At 34.3% G+C, this 15,715-nt stretch overlaps 1 long non-coding RNA gene and 14 other non-coding genes across 15 annotated transcripts in view; 14 read left to right on the top strand and 1 right to left on the bottom strand.

Moving 5' to 3' along the window:
• Nucleotides 1-15,715, bottom strand: part of LOC142102353 (uncharacterized) — a 281,858-nt gene that overhangs the window by 229,878 nt on the left and 36,265 nt on the right. The window lies entirely within an intron of this gene.
• Nucleotides 1,437-1,545, top strand: TRNAL-CAA (transfer RNA leucine (anticodon CAA)). Its single transcript has 2 exons — nucleotides 1,437-1,474; nucleotides 1,500-1,545. It is a non-coding gene; the product is annotated as a tRNA-Leu (tRNA).
• TRNAL-CAA (transfer RNA leucine (anticodon CAA)) lies at nucleotides 2,232-2,340 on the top strand. The gene is made up of 2 exons: nucleotides 2,232-2,269; nucleotides 2,295-2,340. It is a non-coding gene; the product is annotated as a tRNA-Leu (tRNA).
• On the top strand, nucleotides 3,028-3,136 carry TRNAL-CAA (transfer RNA leucine (anticodon CAA)). The gene is made up of 2 exons: nucleotides 3,028-3,065; nucleotides 3,091-3,136. It is a non-coding gene; the product is annotated as a tRNA-Leu (tRNA).
• Nucleotides 3,823-3,931, top strand: TRNAL-CAA (transfer RNA leucine (anticodon CAA)). Its single transcript has 2 exons — nucleotides 3,823-3,860; nucleotides 3,886-3,931. It is a non-coding gene; the product is annotated as a tRNA-Leu (tRNA).
• Nucleotides 4,618-4,726, top strand: TRNAL-CAA (transfer RNA leucine (anticodon CAA)). The gene is made up of 2 exons: nucleotides 4,618-4,655; nucleotides 4,681-4,726. It is a non-coding gene; the product is annotated as a tRNA-Leu (tRNA).
• On the top strand, nucleotides 5,413-5,521 carry TRNAL-CAA (transfer RNA leucine (anticodon CAA)). The gene is made up of 2 exons: nucleotides 5,413-5,450; nucleotides 5,476-5,521. It is a non-coding gene; the product is annotated as a tRNA-Leu (tRNA).
• TRNAL-CAA (transfer RNA leucine (anticodon CAA)) lies at nucleotides 6,208-6,316 on the top strand. Its single transcript has 2 exons — nucleotides 6,208-6,245; nucleotides 6,271-6,316. It is a non-coding gene; the product is annotated as a tRNA-Leu (tRNA).
• On the top strand, nucleotides 7,003-7,111 carry TRNAL-CAA (transfer RNA leucine (anticodon CAA)). Its single transcript has 2 exons — nucleotides 7,003-7,040; nucleotides 7,066-7,111. It is a non-coding gene; the product is annotated as a tRNA-Leu (tRNA).
• On the top strand, nucleotides 8,592-8,700 carry TRNAL-CAA (transfer RNA leucine (anticodon CAA)). The gene is made up of 2 exons: nucleotides 8,592-8,629; nucleotides 8,655-8,700. It is a non-coding gene; the product is annotated as a tRNA-Leu (tRNA).
• TRNAL-CAA (transfer RNA leucine (anticodon CAA)) lies at nucleotides 10,181-10,289 on the top strand. The gene is made up of 2 exons: nucleotides 10,181-10,218; nucleotides 10,244-10,289. It is a non-coding gene; the product is annotated as a tRNA-Leu (tRNA).
• Nucleotides 12,565-12,673, top strand: TRNAL-CAA (transfer RNA leucine (anticodon CAA)). The gene is made up of 2 exons: nucleotides 12,565-12,602; nucleotides 12,628-12,673. It is a non-coding gene; the product is annotated as a tRNA-Leu (tRNA).
• On the top strand, nucleotides 13,360-13,468 carry TRNAL-CAA (transfer RNA leucine (anticodon CAA)). Its single transcript has 2 exons — nucleotides 13,360-13,397; nucleotides 13,423-13,468. It is a non-coding gene; the product is annotated as a tRNA-Leu (tRNA).
• TRNAL-CAA (transfer RNA leucine (anticodon CAA)) lies at nucleotides 14,155-14,263 on the top strand. Its single transcript has 2 exons — nucleotides 14,155-14,192; nucleotides 14,218-14,263. It is a non-coding gene; the product is annotated as a tRNA-Leu (tRNA).
• Nucleotides 14,950-15,058, top strand: TRNAL-CAA (transfer RNA leucine (anticodon CAA)). The gene is made up of 2 exons: nucleotides 14,950-14,987; nucleotides 15,013-15,058. It is a non-coding gene; the product is annotated as a tRNA-Leu (tRNA).

Raw genomic sequence — 15,715 nt, 5'->3', positions numbered from 1 at the left:
TAAGTTGTACAGTCAGTTAAGACTGGATGTAAAAGACATCATTCAGAAGATAGGTTTTCTTTCAATCTTGGCATAGTCTGACATTAAAATATCAACTTAATCTTATCCTAACATTGTGCAGTTTAGCGAACTAAAGAAAAAAATTCAACCAAACTTTAAAAAATATGCACACTTACACATTAGCTTAATTATGCCCCCAGTAAGTGCATTCTGATTTAGTCTTAAACGAATCAAAATTTTCTTTACAACTGCGAAAGATGCAAGGTTGCATTTTCATAAATTGAAGTGTAGGTGTCTGTAACAATGGAGTTTGAAGTAGACATTTTTTGCAACACTATCTTTTTGTTAGTAAATAATCAAAAATAGTGAAGAAAAGTTTGATAGGCATGGAGGACAGACTCAGAATCTTGGTCTACTTTTCCATAGTGAGACACCATATCTGTTAGAACAACGGGTCTGTCCTGAGACTAGGTTGAACCCTTAGTACAACGTGGACGCATGAAATACAGACATCCAAGATCGTGTTTTTATTATTAGTTTTCAAATTCTATATAATGTTTGCCTTTCATAAACTGCCATATTATTATATTTAATAGAATTTACAATATTGTTGAATAGGTTTATGGCACAGCTAAAAATGGTCAGGATGGCCGAGCATTCTAAGGCGCCAGACTCAAGAGTAATGTCTTCCTCTAAATGGGTTTTTTGGTCTCCGTATGGAGGCGTGGGTTCAAATCCCACTTCTGACAATTTTGTTCTTTTTCTTAAGTTGTAAAAAACACATTCCTCAATGGATAAGTTGTACAGTCAGTTAAGACTGGATATAAAAGACATCATTCAGAAGATAGGTTTTCTTTCAATTTTGGCATAGTCTGACATTAAAATATCAACTTAATCTTATCCTAACATTATGCAGTTGAGCGAACTAAAGAAAAAAATTCAACCAAACTTTAAAAAAATATGCACACTTACACATTATCTCAATTATGCCCCCAGTAAGTGCATTCTGATTTAGTCTTAAACGAATCAAAATTTTCTTTACAACTGCGAAAGATGCAAGGTTGCATTTTCATAAACTGAAGTGTAGTTGTCTGTAACAATGGAGTTTGAAGTAGACATTTTTTGCAACACTATCTTTTTGTTAGTAAATAATCAAAAATAGTGAAGAAAAGTTTGATAGGCATGGAGGACAGACTCAGAATCTTGGTCTACTTTTCCATAGTGAGACACCATATCTGTTAGAACAACGGGTCTGTCCTGAGACTAGGTTGAACCCTTAGTACAACGTGGACGCATGAAATACAGACATCCAAGATCGTGTTTTTATTATTAGTTTTCAAATTCTATATAATGTTTGCCTATCATAAACTGCCATATTATTATATTTAATAGAATTTACAATATTGTTGAATAGGTTTACGGGACAACTAAAAAGTGTCAGGATGGCCGAGCAGTCTAAGGCGCCAGACTCAAGAGTAATGTCTTCCTCTAAATGGGTTTTCTGGTCTCCATATGGAGGCGTGGGTTCAAATCCCACTTCTGACAATATTGTTCTTTTTCTTAAGTTGGAAAAACACATTCCTCAATGGATAAATTGTACAGTCAGTTAAGACTGGATGTAAAAGACATCATTCAGAAGATAGGTTTTCTTTCAATCTTGGCATAGTCTGACATTAAAATATCAACTTAATCTTATCCTAACATTGTGCAGTTGAGCGAACTAAAGAAAAAAATTCAACCAAACTTTAAAAAAATATGTACACTTACACATTATCTCAATTATGCCCCCAGTAAGTGCATTCTGATTTAGTCTTAAACGAATCAAAATTTTCTTTACAACTGCGAAAGATGCAAGGTTGCATTTTCATAAATTGAAGTGTAGGTGTCTGTAACAATGGAGTTTGAAGTAGACATTTTTTGCAACACTATCTTTTTGTTATTAAATAATCAAAAATAGTGAAGAAAAGTTTGATAGGCATGGAGGACAGACTGAGAATCTTGGTCTACTTTTCCATAGTGAGACACCATATCTGTTAGAACAACGGGTCTGTCCTGAGACTAGGTTGAACCCTTAGTACAACGTGGACGCATGAAATACAGACATCCAAGATCGTGTTTTTATTATTAGTTTTCAAATTCTATATAATGTTTGCCTATCATAAACTGCCATATTATTATATTTAATAGAATTTACAATATTGTTGAATAGGTTTACGGCACAACTAAAAAGTGTTAGGATGGCCGAGCGGTCTAAGGCGCCAGACTCAAGAGTAATGTCTTCCTCTAAATGGGTTTTCTGGTCTCCGTATGGAGGCGTGGGTTCAAATCCCACTTCTGACAATTTTGTTCTTTTTCTTAAGTTGTAAAAAACACATTCCTCAATGGATAAGTTGTACAGTCAGTTAAGACTGGATGTAAAAGACATCATTCAGAAGATAGGTTTTCTTTCAATCTTGGCATAGTCTGACATTAAAATATCAACTTAATCTTATCCTAACATTGTGCAGTTTAGCGAACTAAAGAAAAAAATTCAACCAAACTTTAAAAAAATATGTACACTTACACATTATCTCAATTATGCCCCCAGTAAGTGCATTCTGATTTAGTCTTAAACGAATCAAAGTTTTCTTTACAACTGCGAAAGATGCAAGGTTGCATTTTCATAAATTGAAGTGTAGGTGTCTGTAACAATGGAGTTTGAAGTAGACATTATTTGCAACACTATCTTTTTGTTAGTAAATAATCAAAAATAGTGAAGAAAAGTTTGATAGGCATGGAGGACAGACTCAGAATCTTGGTCTACTTTTCCATAGTGAGACACCATATCTGTTAGAACAACGGGTCTGTCCTGAGACTAGGTTGAACCCTTAGTAGAACGTGGACGCATGAAATACAGACATCCAAGATCGTGTTTTTATTATTAGTTTTAAAATTCTATATAATGTTTGCCTATCATAAACTGCCATATTATTATATTTAATAGAATTTACAATATTGTTGAATAGGTTTACGACACATCTAAAAAGTGTCAGGATGGCCGAGCGGTCTAAGGCGCCAGACTCAAGAGTAATGTCTTCCTCTAAATGGGTTTTCTGGTCTCCGTATGGAGGCGTGGGTTCAAATCCCACTTCTGATAATATTGTTCTTTTTCTTAAGTTGGAAAAACACATTCCTCAATGGATAAATTGTACAGTCAGTTAAGACTGGATGTAAAAGACATCATTCAGAAGATAGGTTTTCTTTCAATCTTGGCATAGTCTGACATTAAAATATCAACTTAATCTTATCCTAACATTGTGCAGTTGAGCGAACTAAAGAAAAAAATTCAACCAAACTTTAAAAAAATATGCACACTTACACATTATCTCAATTATGCCCCCAGTAAGTGCATTCTGATTTAGTCTTAAACGAATCAAAATTTTCTTTACAACTGCGAAAGATGCAAGGTTGCATTTTCATAAACTGAAGTGTAGGTGTCTGTAACAATGGAGTTTGAAATAGACATTTTTTGCAACACTATCTTTTTGTTAGTAAATAATCAAAAATAGTGAAGAAAAGTTTGATAGGCATGGAGGACAGACTCAGAATCTTGGTCTACTTTTCCATAGTGAGAAACCATATCTGTTAGAACAACGGGTCTGTCCTGAGACTAGGTTGAACCCTTAGTACAACGTGGACGCATGAAATACAGACATCCAGGATCGTGGTTTTATTATTAGTTTTCAAATTCTATATAATGTTTGCCTTTCATAAACTGCCATATTATTATATTTAATAGAATTTACAATATTGTTGAATAGGTTTACGGCACATCTAAAAAGTGTCAGGATGGCCGAGCGGTCTAAGGCGCCAGACTCAAGAGTAATGTCTTCCTCTAAATGGGTTTTCTGGTCTCTGTATGGAGGCGTGGGTTCAAATCCCACTTCTGACAATATTGTTCTTTTTCTTAAGTTGGAAAAACACATTCCTCAATGGATAAATTGTACAGTCAGTTAAGACTGGATGTAAAAGACATCATTCAGAAGATAGGTTTTCTTTCAATTTTGGCATAGTCTGACATTAAAATATCAACTTAATCTTATCCTAACATTGTGCAGTTGAGCGAACTAAAGAAAAAAATTCAACCAAACTTTAAAAAAATATGCACACTTACACATTATCTCAATTATGCCCCCAGTAAGTGCATTCTGATTTAGTCTTAAACGAATCAAAATTTTCTTTACAACTGCGAAAGATGCAAGGTTGCATTTTCATAAACTGAAGTGTAGTTGTCTGTAACAATGGAGTTTGAAGTAGACATTATTTGCAACACTATCTTTTTGTTAGTAAATAATCAAAAATAGTGAAGAAAAGTTTGATAGGCATGGAGGACAGACTCAGAATCTTGGTCTACTTTTCCATAGTGAGACACCATATCTGTTAGAACAACGGGTCTGTCCTGAGACTAGGTTGAACCCTTAGTAGAACGTGGACGCATGAAATACAGACATCCAAGATCGTGTTTTTATTATTAGTTTTAAAATTCTATATAATGTTTGCCTATCATAAACTGCCATATTATTATATTTAATAGAATTTACAATATTGTTGAATAGGTTTACGACACATCTAAAAAGTGTCAGGATGGCCGAGCGGTCTAAGGCGCCAGACTCAAGAGTAATGTCTTCCTCTAAATGGGTTTTCTGGTCTCCGTATGGAGGCGTGGGTTCAAATCCCACTTCTGATAATATTGTTCTTTTTCTTAAGTTGGAAAAACACATTCCTCAATGGATAAATTGTACAGTCAGTTAAGACTGGATGTAAAAGACATCATTCAGAAGATAGGTTTTCTTTCAATCTTGGCATAGTCTGACATTAAAATATCAACTTAATCTTATCCTAACATTGTGCAGTTGAGCGAACTAAAGAAAAAAATTCAACCAAACTTTAAAAAAATATGCACACTTACACATTATCTCAATTATGCCCCCAGTAAGTGCATTCTGATTTAGTCTTAAACGAATCAAAATTTTCTTTACAACTGCGAAAGATGCAAGGTTGCATTTTCATAAACTGAAGTGTAGGTGTCTGTAACAATGGAGTTTGAAATAGACATTTTTTGCAACACTATCTTTTTGTTAGTAAATAATCAAAAATAGTGAAGAAAAGTTTGATAGGCAAGCAGGACAGACTCAGAATCTTGGTCTACTTTTCCATAGTGAGACACCATATCTGTTAGAACAACGGGTCTGTCCTGAGACTAGGTTGAACCCTTAGTACAACATGGACGCATGAAATACAGACATCCAAGATCGTGTTTTTATTATTAGTTTTCAAATTCTATATAATGTTTGCCTATCATAAACTGCCATATTATTATATTTAATAGAATTTACAATATTGTTGAATAGGTTTACGACACATCTAAAAAGTGTCAGGATGGCCGAGCGGTCTAAGGCGCCAGACTCAAGAGTAATGTCTTCCTCTAAATGGGTTTTCTGGTCTCCGTATGGAGGCGTGGGTTCAAATCCCACTTCTGATAATATTGTTCTTTTTCTTAAGTTGGAAAAACACATTCCTCAATGGATAAATTGTACAGTCAGTTAAGACTGGATGTAAAAGACATCATTCAGAAGATAGGTTTTCTTTCAATCTTGGCATAGTCTGACATTAAAATATCAACTTAATCTTATCCTAACATTGTGCAGTTGAGCGAACTAAAGAAAAAAATTCAACCAAACTTTAAAAAAATATGCACACTTACACATTATCTCAATTATGCCCCCAGTAAGTGCATTCTGATTTAGTCTTAAACGAATCAAAATTTTCTTTACAACTGCGAAAGATGCAAGGTTGCATTTTCATAAACTGAAGTGTAGGTGTCTGTAACAATGGAGTTTGAAATAGACATTTTTTGCAACACTATCTTTTTGTTAGTAAATAATCAAAAATAGTGAAGAAAAGTTTGATAGGCATGGAGGACAGACTCAGAATCTTGGTCTACTTTTCCATAGTGAGAAACCATATCTGTTAGAACAACGGGTCTGTCCTGAGACTAGGTTGAACCCTTAGTACAACGTGGACGCATGAAATACAGACATCCAGGATCGTGGTTTTATTATTAGTTTTCAAATTCTATATAATGTTTGCCTTTCATAAACTGCCATATTATTATATTTAATAGAATTTACAATATTGTTGAATAGGTTTACGGCACAGCTAAAAAGTGTCAGGATGGCCGAGCGGTCTAAGGCGCCAGACTCAAGAGTAATGTCTTCCTCTAAATGGGTTTTCTGGTCTCTGTATGGAGGCGTGGGTTCAAATCCCACTTCTGACAATATTGTTCTTTTTCTTAAGTTGGAAAAACACATTCCTCAATGGATAAATTGTACAGTCAGTTAAGACTGGATGTAAAAGACATCATTCAGAAGATAGGTTTTCTTTCAATTTTGGCATAGTCTGACATTAAAATATCAACTTAATCTTATCCTAACATTGTGCAGTTGAGCGAACTAAAGAAAAAAATTCAACCAAACTTTAAAAAAATATGCACACTTACACATTATCTCAATTATGCCCCCAGTAAGTGCATTCTGATTTAGTCTTAAACGAATCAAAATTTTCTTTACAACTGCGAAAGATGCAAGGTTGCATTTTCATAAACTGAAGTGTAGTTGTCTGTAACAATGGAGTTTGAAGTAGACATTATTTGCAACACTATCTTTTTGTTAGTAAATAATCAAAAATAGTGAAGAAAAGTTTGATAGGCATGGAGGACAGACTCAGAATCTTGGTCTACTTTTCCATAGTGAGACACCATATCTGTTAGAACAACGGGTCTGTCCTGAGACTAGGTTGAACCCTTAGTAGAACGTGGACGCATGAAATACAGACATCCAAGATCGTGTTTTTATTATTAGTTTTAAAATTCTATATAATGTTTGCCTATCATAAACTGCCATATTATTATATTTAATAGAATTTACAATATTGTTGAATAGGTTTACGACACATCTAAAAAGTGTCAGGATGGCCGAGCGGTCTAAGGCGCCAGACTCAAGAGTAATGTCTTCCTCTAAATGGGTTTTCTGGTCTCCGTATGGAGGCGTGGGTTCAAATCCCACTTCTGATAATATTGTTCTTTTTCTTAAGTTGGAAAAACACATTCCTCAATGGATAAATTGTACAGTCAGTTAAGACTGGATGTAAAAGACATCATTCAGAAGATAGGTTTTCTTTCAATCTTGGCATAGTCTGACATTAAAATATCAACTTAATCTTATCCTAACATTGTGCAGTTGAGCGAACTAAAGAAAAAAATTCAACCAAACTTTAAAAAAATATGCACACTTACACATTATCTCAATTATGCCCCCAGTAAGTGCATTCTGATTTAGTCTTAAACGAATCAAAATTTTCTTTACAACTGCGAAAGATGCAAGGTTGCATTTTCATAAACTGAAGTGTAGGTGTCTGTAACAATGGAGTTTGAAATAGACATTTTTTGCAACACTATCTTTTTGTTAGTAAATAATCAAAAATAGTGAAGAAAAGTTTGATAGGCAAGCAGGACAGACTCAGAATCTTGGTCTACTTTTCCATAGTGAGACACCATATCTGTTAGAACAACGGGTCTGTCCTGAGACTAGGTTGAACCCTTAGTACAACATGGACGCATGAAATACAGACATCCAAGATCGTGTTTTTATTATTAGTTTTCAAATTCTATATAATATTTGCCTATCATAAACTGCCATAATATTATATTTAATAGAATTTACAATATTGTGGAATAGGTTTACGGCACAGCTAAAAATGGTCAGGATGGCCGAGCAGTCTAGGGCGCCAGACTCAAGAGTAATGTATTCCTCTAAATGGGTTTTCTGGTCTCCGTATGGAGGCGTGGGTTGAAATCCCACTTCTGACAATTTTGTTCTTTTTCTTACGTTGGAAAAACACATTCCTCAATGGATAAGTTGTAAAGTCAGTTAAGACTGGATGTAAAAGACATCATTCAGAAGATAGGTTTTCTTTCAATCTTGGCATAGTCTGACATTAAAATATCAACTTAATCTTATCCTAACATTGTGCAGTTTAGCGAACTAAAGAAAAAAATTCAACCAAACTTTAAAAAATATGCACACTTACACATTATCTCAATTATGCCCCCAGTAAGTGCATTCTGATTTAGTCTTAAACGAATCAAAATTTTCTTTACAACTGCGAAAGATGCAAGGTTGCGTTTTCATAAACTGAAGTTGAGTTGTCTGTAAAAATGGAGTTTGAAGTAGACATTTTTTGCAACACTATCTTTTTGTTAGTAAATAATCAAAAATAGTGAAGAAAAGTTTGATAGGCATGGAGGACAGACTCAGAATCTTGGTCTACTTTTCCATAGTGAGACACCATATCTGTTAGAACAACGGGTCTGTCCTGAGACTAGGTTGAACCCTTAGTACAACGTGGACGCATGAAATACAGACATCCAAGATCGTGTTTTTATTATTAATTTTCAAATTCTATATAATGTTTGCCTTTCATAAACTGCCATATTATTATATTTAATAGAATTTACAATATTGTGGAATAGGTTTACAACAAAATAAAAGCTTGTCAGGATGGCCGAACGGTCTAAGGTGCCAGACTCAAGAGTAATGTCTTCCTCTGAATGGGTTTTCTGGTCTCCATATGGAGGCGTGGGTTCAAATCCCACTTCTGACAATTTTGTTCTTTTTCTTACGTTGGAAAAACACATTCCTCAATGGATAAGTTGTACAGTCAGTTAAGACTGGATGTAAAAGACATCATTCAGAAGATAGGTTTTCTTTCAATCTTGGCATAGTCTGACATGAAAATTTCAACTTAATCTTATCCTAACATTGTGCAGTTTAGCGAACTAAAGAAAAAAATTCAACCAAACTTTAAAAAAATATGCACACTTACACATTATCTCAATTATGCCCCCAGTAAGTGCATTCTGATTTAGTCTTAAACGAATCAAAATTTTCTTTACAACTGCGAAATATGCAAGGTTGCGTTTTCATAAACTGAAGTTGAGTTGTCTATAAAAATGGAGTTTGAAGTAGACATTTTTTGCAACACTATCTTTTTGTTAGTAAATAATCAAAAATAGTGAAGAAAAGTTTGATAGGCATGGAGGACAGACTGAGAATCTTGGTCTACTTTTCCATAGTGAGACACCATATCTGTTAGAACAACGGGTCTGTCCTGAAACTAGGTTGAACCCTTAGTACAACGTGGACGCATGAAATACAGACATCCAAGATCGTGTTTTTATTATTAGTTTTCAAATTCTATATAATGTTTGCTTTTCATAAACTGCCATATTATTATATTTAATAGAATTTACAATATTGTGGAATAGGTTTACAACAAAAGAAAAGCTTGTCAGGATGGCCGAGCGGTCTAAGGCGCCAGACTCAAGAGTAATGTCTTCTTCTAAATGGGTTTTCTGGTCTTTGTATGGAGGCGTGTGTTCAAATCCCAATTCTGACATATTTGTTCTTTTTCTTAAGTTGGAAAAACACATTCCTCAATGGATAAGTTGTACAGTCAGTTAAGACTGGATGTAAAAGACAGCATTCAGAAGATAGGTTTTCTTTCAATCTTGGCATAGTCTGACATTAACATATCAACTTAATCTTATCCTAACATTGTGCAGTTTAGCGAACTAAAGGAATAAATTCAACCAAACTTTAAAAAATATGCACACTTACACATTATCTCAATTATGCCTCCAGTAAGTGCATTCTGATTTAGTCTTAAACTAATCAAAATTTTCTTTACAACTGCGAAAGATGCAAGGTTGCATTTTCATAAACTGAAGTGTAGTTGTCTGAAAAAATGGAGTTTGAAGTAGACATTTTTTGCAACACTATCTTTTTGTTAGTAAATAATCAAAAATAGTGAAGAAAAGTTTGATAGGCATGGAGGACAGACTCAGAATCTTGGTCTACATTTCCATAGTGAGACACCATATCTGTTAGAACAACGGGTCTGTCCTGAGACTACGTGAAACCCTTAGTACAACGTGGACGCATGAAATACAGACATCCAAGATCGTGTTTTTATTATTAGTTTTCAAATTCTATATAATGTTTGCCTTTCATAAGCTGCCATAATATTATATTTAATAGAATTTACAATATTGTTGAATAGGTTTACGGCACAGCTAAAAATGGTCAGGATGGCCGAGCAGTCTAAGGCGCCAGACTCAAGAGTAATGTATTCCTCTAAATGGGTTTTCTGGTCTCCGTATGGAGGCGTGGGTTCAAATCCCACTTCTGACAATTTTGTTCTTTTTCTTACGTTGGAAAAAAACATTCCTCAATGGATAAGTTGTAAAGTCAGTTAAGACTGGATGTAAAAGACATCATTCAGAAGATAGGTTTTCTTTCAATCTTGGCATAGTCTGACATTAAAATATCAACTTAATCTTATCCTAACATTGTGCAGTTTAGCGAACTAAAGAAAAAAATTCAACCAAACTTTAAAAAAATATGCACACTTACACATTATCTCAATTATGCCCCCAGTAAGTGCATTCTGATTTAGTCTTAAACGAATCAAAATTTTCTTTACAACTGCGAAAGATGCAAGGTTGCATTTTCATAAACTGAAGTGTAGTTGTCTGTAAAAATGGAGTTTGAAGTAGACATTTTTTGCAACACTATCTTTTTGTTAGTAAATAATCAAAAATAGTGAAGAAAAGTTTGATAGGCATGGAGGACAGACTCAGAATCTTGGTCTACTTTTCCATAGTGAGACACCATATCTGTTAGAACAACGGGTCTGTCCTGAGACTAGGTTGAACCCTTAGTACAACGTGGACGCATGAAATACAGACATCCAAGATCGTGTTTTTATTATTAGTTTTCAAATTCTATATAATGTTTGCCTTTCATAAGCTGCCATAATATTATATTTAATAGAATTTACAATATTGTTGAATAGGTTTACGGCACAGCTAAAAATGGTCAGGATGGCCGAGCAGTCTAAGGCGCCAGACTCAAGAGTAATGTATTCCTCTAAATGGGTTTTCTGGTCTCCGTATGGAGGCGTGGGTTCAAATCCCACTTCTAACAATTTTGTTCTTTTTCTTACGTTGGAAAAACACATTCCTCAATGGATAAGTTGTAAAGTCAGTTAAGACTGGATGTAAAAGACATCATTCAGAAGATAGGTTTTCTTTCAATCTTGGCATAGTCTGACATTAAAATATCAACTTAATCTTATCCTAACATTGTGCAGTTTAGCGAACTAAAGAAAAAAATTCAACCAAACTTTAAAAAATATGCACACTTACACATTATCTCAATTATGCCCCCAGTAAGTGCATTCTGATTTAGTCTTAAACTAATCAAAATTTTCTTTACAACTGCGAAATATGCAAGGTTGCATTTTCATAAACTGAAGTTGAGTTGTCTGTAAAAATGGAGTTTGAAGTAGACATTTTTTTGCAACACTATCTTTTTGTTAGTAAATAATCAAAAATAGTGAAGAAAAGTTTGATAGGCATGGAGGACAGACTCAGAATCTTGGTCTACTTTTCCATAGTGAGACACCATATCTGTTAGAACAACGGGTCTGTCCTGAAACTAGGTTGAACCCTTAGTACAACGTGGACGCATGAAATACAGACATCCAAGATCGTGTTTTTATTATTAGTTTTCAAATTCTATATAATGTTTGCCTTTCATAAGCTGCCATAATATTATATTTAATAGAATTTACAATATTGTGGAATAGGTTTACGGCACAGCTAAAAATGGTCAGGATGGCCGAGCAGTCTAAGGCGCCAGACTCAAGAGTAATGTATTCCTCTAAATGGGTTTTCTGGTCTCCATATGGAGGCGTGGGTTGAAATCCCACTTCTGACAATTTTGTTCTTTTTCTTACGTTGGAAAAACACATTCCTCAATGGATAAGTTGTAAAGTCAGTTAAGACTGGATGTAAAAGACATCATTCAGAAGATAGGTTTTCTTTCAATCTTGGCATAGTCTGACATTAAAATATCAACTTAATCTTATCCTAACATTGTGCAGTTTAGCGAACTAAAGAAAAAAATTCAACCAAACTTTAAAAAATATGCACACTTACACATTATCTCAATTATGCCCCCAGTAAGTGCATTCTGATTTAGTCTTAAACGAATCAAAATTTTCTTTACAACTGCGAAAGATGCAAGGTTGCGTTTTCATAAACTGAAGTTGAGTTGTCTGTAAAAATGGAGTTTGAAGTAGACATTTTTTGCAACACTATCTTTTTGTTAGTAAATAATCAAAAATAGTGAAGAAAAGTTTGATAGGCATGGAGGACAGACTCAGAATCTTGGTCTACTTTTCCATAGTGAGACACCATATCTGTTAGAACAACGGGTCTGTCCTGAGACTAGGTTGAACCCTTAGTACAACGTGGACGCATGAAATACAGACATCCAAGATCGTGTTTTTATTATTAATTTTCAAATTCTATATAATGTTTGCCTTTCATAAACTGCCATATTATTATATTTAATAGAATTTACAATATTGTGGAATAGGTTTACAACAAAAGAAAAGCTTGTCAGGATGGCAGAGCGGTCTAAGGCGCCAGACTCAAGAGTAATGTCTTCCTCTAAATGGGTTTTCTGGTCTCCGTATGGAGGCGTGGGTTCAAATCCCACTTCTGACAATTTTGTTCTTTTTCTTACGTTGGAAAAACACATTCCTCAATGGATAAGTTGTACAGTCAGTTAAGACTGGATGTAAAAGACATCATTCAGAAGATAGGTTTTCTTTCAATCTTGGCATAGTCTGACATTAAAATATCAACTTAATCTTATCCTAACATTGTGCAGTTTAGCGAACTAAAGAAAAAAATTCAACCAAATTTTAAAAAAATATGCACACTTACACATTATCTCAATTATGCCCCCAGTAAGTGCATTCTGATTTAGTCTTAAACAAATCAAAATTTTCTTTACAACTGCGAAAGATGCAAGGTTGCATTTTCATAAACTGAAGTGTAGTTGTCTGTAAAAATGGAGTTTGAAGTAGACATTTTTTGCAACACTATCTTTTTGTTAGCAAATAATCAAAAATAGTGAAGAAAAGTTTGATAGGCATGGAGGACAGACTCAGAATCTTGGTCTACTTTTCCATAGTGAGACACCATATCTGTTAGAACAACGGGTCTGTCCTGAGACTAGGTTGAACCCTTAGTAGAACGTGGACGCATGAAATGCAGACATCCAGGATCGTGTTTTTATTATTAGTTTTCAAATTCTATATAATGTTTGCCTTTCATAAGCTGCCATATTATTATATTTAATAGAATTTACAATATTGTGGAATAGGTTTACAACAAAAGAAAAGCTTGTCAGGATGGCCGAGCGGTCTAAGGCGACAGACTCAAGAGTAATGTCTTCCTCTAAATGGGTTTTCTGGTCTCCGTATGGAGGCGTGGGTTCAAATCCCACTTCTGACAATTTTGTTCTTTTTCTTACATTGGAAAAACACATTCCTTAATGGATAAGTTGTACAGTCAGTTAAGACTGGATGTAAAAGACATCATTCAGAAGATAGGTTTTCTTTCAATCTTGGCATAGTCTGACATTAAAATATCAACTTAATCTTATCCTAACATTGTGCAGTTTAGCGAACTAAAGAAAAAAATTCAACCAAACTTTAAAAAAATATGCACACTTACACATTATCTCAATTATGCCCCCAGTAAGTGCATTCTGATTTAGTCTTAAACGAATCAAAATTTTCTTTACAACTGCGAAAGATGCAAGGTTGCATTTTCATAAACTGAAGTGTAGTTGTCTGTAAAAATGGAGTTTGAAGTAGACATTTTTTGCAACACTATCTTTTTGTTAGTAAATAATGAAAAATAGTGAAGAAAAGTTTGATAGGCATGGAGGACAGACTCAGAATCTTGGTCTACTTTTCCATAGTGAGACACCATATCTGTTAGAACAACGGGTCTGTCCTGAGACTAGGTTGAACCCTTAGTACAACGTGGACGCATGAAATACAGACATCCAAGATCGTGTTTTTATTATTAGTTTTCAAATTCTATATAATGTTTGCCTTTCATAAGCTGCCATAATATTATATTTAATAGAATTTACAATATTGTTGAATAGGTTTACGGCACAGCTAAAAATGGTCAGGATGGCCGAGCAGTCTAAGGCGCCAGACTCAAGAGTAATGTATTCCTCTAAATGGGTTTTCTGGTCTCCGTATGGAGGCGTGGGTTCAAATCCCACTTCTGACAATTTTGTTCTTTTTCTTACGTTGGAAAAAAACATTCCTCAATGGATAAGTTGTAAAGTCAGTTAAGACTGGATGTAAAAGACATCATTCAGAAGATAGGTTTTCTTTCAATCTTGGCATAGTCTGACATTAAAATATCAACTTAATCTTATCCTAACATTGTGCAGTTTAGCGAACTAAAGAAAAAAATTCAACCAAACTTTAAAAAAATATGCACACTTACACATTATCTCAATTATGCCCCCAGTAAGTGCATTCTGATTTAGTCTTAAACGAATCAAAATTTTCTTTACAACTGCGAAAGATGCAAGGTTGCATTTTCATAAACTGAAGTGTAGTTGTCTGTAAAAATGGAGTTTGAAGTAGACATTTTTTGCAACACTATCTTTTTGTTAGTAAATAATGAAAAATAGTGAAGAAAAGTTTGATAGGCATGGAGGACAGACTCAGAATCTTGGTCTACTTTTCCATAGTGAGACACCATATCTGTTAGAACAACGGGTCTGTCCTGAGACTAGGTTGAACCCTTAGTACAACGTGGACGCATGAAATACAGACATCCAAGATCGTGTTTTTATTATTAGTTTTCAAATTCTATATAATGTTTGCCTTTCATAAGCTGCCATAATATTATATTTAATAGAATTTACAATATTGTTGAATAGGTTTACGGCACAGCTAAAAATGGTCAGGATAGCCGAGCAGTCTAAGGCGCCAGACTCAAGAGTAATGTATTCCTCTAAATGGGTTTTCTGGTCTCCGTATGGAGGCGTGGGTTCAAATCCCACTTCTGACAATTTTGTTCTTTTTCTTACGTTGGAAAAACACATTCCTCAATGGATAAGTTGTAAAGTCAGTTAAGACTGGATGTAAAAGACATCATTCAGAAGATAGGTTTTCTTTCAATCTTGGCATAGTCTGACATTAAAATATCAACTTAATCTTATCCTAACATTGTGCAGTTTAGCGAACTAAAGAAAAAAATTCAACCAAACTTTAAAAAATATGCACACTTACACATTATCTCAATTATGCCCCCAGTAAGTGCATTCTGATTTAGTCTTAAACTAATCAAAATTTTCTTTACAACTGCGAAATATGCAAGGTTGCATTTTCATAAACTGAAGTTGAGTTGTCTGTAAAAATGGAGTTTGAAGTAGACATTTTTTGCAACACTATTTTTTTGTTAGTAAATAATCAAAAATAGTGAAGAAAAGTTTGATAGGCATGGAGGACAGACTGAGAATCTTGGTCTACTTTTCCATAGTGAGACACCATATCTGTTAGAACAACGGGTCTGTCCTGAAACTAGGTTGAACCCTTAGTACAACGTGGACGCATGAAATACAGACATCCAAGATCGTGTTTTTATTATTAGTTTTCAAATTCTATATAATGTTTGCCTTTCATAAGCTGCCATATTATTATATTTAATAGAATTTACAATATTGTG

Source organism: Mixophyes fleayi, chromosome 9, assembly GCF_038048845.1.
Source record: "Mixophyes fleayi isolate aMixFle1 chromosome 9, aMixFle1.hap1, whole genome shotgun sequence".
Classification (NCBI taxonomy): Eukaryota; Metazoa; Chordata; class Amphibia; order Anura; family Limnodynastidae; genus Mixophyes; species Mixophyes fleayi.
This window is presented reverse-complemented; position numbering and strand designations above follow the sequence as displayed.